Below are 2,866 nucleotides of genomic sequence, written 5' to 3'. Positions count from 1 at the left end.
ACTGGAAGAAACCTTGGAAATCATCTAATCCCTAGGTTCTTAGTTTTCATGGGCCTCCTTATACACTGTCTGATGAAGCCTAATAGACCTTAGAAATTGGTAGAGCACTTCTTAGAATCACATCTTTAAATGTATATAACAAAATATATCAGATTTCAAAAGGAAATGAATCATATTGAAATATAAATATTAAAAAATATTTGTTAAGAAAACAAGTTCATAGACCCCAGGATAGGAACTGGAGTTCAGTTCCATTTTACAAATTATAATATCATAGTTGGGAGAGACCCCAAGGCCACCTAGCTGAATCCTTTTGCTTTATGTATGAGGGAACTGAGACCCAATGGGATGAAGTGATCCAAGATCACAGAGCCAGCAAGCAGGTAGTAGGGCTGTAATTTGGACCCTTGTTTCCAAATCCAGCCTCTTTCCCATTGTACCATGCTGTTCCTTATAAGTCTTTATAGTTGTCATTAAATCGAAGAGACAGAAGCTTGTGCCATTGTAGAATAGCAATTAGGTGGACTCTGGGTCTATTCTCTATGTGCCAGGCACCGTGCTAAGCATTTTAGATATAAATATAAGCAATCAAAACAGTCCCTGCCCACAAGGAACTTACATTCTAATGGGGCAATACAACAGGTAAATGAGACTTGGAAAGCAGAGACTTGGCAGATTGTGGGGAGTGTTGTGGCAGTTTGGACCCCAGCAAAAATAAAGCACAAAGGTGGTTCAGTGGATAGAGCAGTGGGCCTGGAGTCAGGAAAACTCATCTTCCTGAGTTTAAATCTGGCTTCAGACATTTAATAGCTGTGTGACCCTGGGTAAGTCATTTCACTCTGCCTCAGTTCCTCATCTCCAAAATGAGCTGGAGAAGGAAATGGCAAACCACTCCAGCATCTTTGCTAAGAAAACCCCAAATGGGGCCATGAAGAGGCCCCAAAACGACTGAGGAAAGAAAGCAGGAAACTTGAGGTGCTTCCTAGAGCTGCCAGCATGAGGTACCCTTGGCTAAGATATTTCATAGCTTGAGGCTGTTTTATATCTCTTTGGAACCCATTGCCCCATTCCTGGCTTCTTCAGTTCCTGGATCAGGCTGATGAGTGCACTATCATGGGAACTGACAATCTTCTGGTCCTTGACCAGTTTGAGCTTTTTTTTTTCTTGGTCCCTCTTTTCTTCTAGGGCAGCCAGGTAGGTAGTGTATAGATCACTGGGCTTGGAATTAAGAAGGCCAGAGTTCAAATTTGACTTCAGTCACTTACTAGCTATGTGAATCTGAGCAAGTCAATTGACTTCTGTTTGCCTCAGTTTGCTCACCTATAAAAAGGGTATAATAATAGCCTTCCCAGGTTATTGTGAGAACCAAATAAAACAATGGAAAAGTGCCTGGCACATAGTAAATGCCACATAAGTGTTAGTTATTGTTATTATGTTATCATATAATAATTACATTATTATATATTACATTATATTACTATAGTTTTAGCTATGTCTGCCCCGTAGTAAGTGCTATATAAATATTAACTATTCTTCTTCCTTTTCTGACACTCTCTTTCTCTGTCCTCTTTTCTAACCTCTCTTTATCTTTCCAGTTCTCTATGTTTTTTGTGGGGGGTAAGAAAGTGGTTAGTGCATGGGTTCCCTTTCTTCCTTGGAGGCTCTGGCTCTTCCTTCTGAAGTGATGCTCCATGGTCCATCTTTATGACATAAGGTGCCAGCTTTTTTCCTTCCTTGTAACAATGCTGCCCCCTTATTTAACCACATTGGCCAAGAGAGTGAATGACATGTCCTCTTGGATTTATTTCAGCTCTGAGAGTCATGATTCTATGAAGGTTGGAGGGAAAGTCTGGTGGGAAGGTGAGAAAGCCTCACATCTGCCCTGCCTCTTCTCCCACACAGTGTCAAATACAGCACTTTTCTTCAAATGTTGACCTTCATCAAAGCTGTTGGTTCACTTCTCTTCCCTGGTTATCAGGAGCTCAGATCAAAACCATCCTGACACAGGTAGTCTGGTGCAGGGACTTTGTCACTGGATACCTCCTTGTCTCTAACACCAGAAAACCTTATTTACCAGGTCCCATCTATTTAAAAAAAATTATGTCCCCACCTAGGCTTTTGTAGTGCTCATGAAATTTCTAACGCTGAAGAGGGTATATAGACAAAAAAGGTACAGTGTAGGAATAGCGAATCCAGAAAATCTCTTTCAAAATGAACATACTTATATTTTGGCTTATTAGCACTTTAACATGGAATTTTCAAAAAATCAGATTAGTTAATATCTTAGATTTATCACATTAGCTAGTCGATACCTTGGGCTCTGAGGAGATGAGAGTTGGGTGAGGAAGTTTCAAGCCTAGGGAAACTGAGAAGACCAGCAAAAGGAGGGCTTATGGCCAGAAAGAGCAGGTTCAGGTCTTGGGGCACCCATACTAGTAATTTTGAAAGTGAGGGTTGGATGTTGAATAAAAACATTACCTTCACAGACATGTCTAAGGCTAGTTTATCAGAATCACAGGCATCATTATTTCAAGGCTTCTGTGAGTAGGTTGGCAATAAGACCCTTGAATAGTGAATTTTATGTATTTTATGCTTATTTAATGATTGTTGAATCAATAAATTAATCTAAAAGGATCTACTCAGATCAGAAAGAATAGCAGTATAGGGGTAGATGATGAATCTCTTCAATGACTAATGGTCATCGGAAGTATAAGAACATGCTTTTATGAGATATGGATTCTGGTGTCATCATGCCCCAGAACTATAACTATATGGCACCTTCCCTTGGAATTATGGGTTGATTCCCAAAGTGACCCACTATTCAACTTGCCTGAAATTATTTTTCTTAGATTCCAGATCCCATTTG

Source organism: Petaurus breviceps, unplaced genomic scaffold (genome assembly GCF_028583685.1).
Source record: "Petaurus breviceps papuanus isolate PSGF00001 unplaced genomic scaffold, PetGlider_PUasm1.0 37, whole genome shotgun sequence".
Classification (NCBI taxonomy): Eukaryota; Metazoa; Chordata; class Mammalia; order Diprotodontia; family Petauridae; genus Petaurus; species Petaurus breviceps.
Note: the sequence above shows the minus strand (reverse complement) of the source record.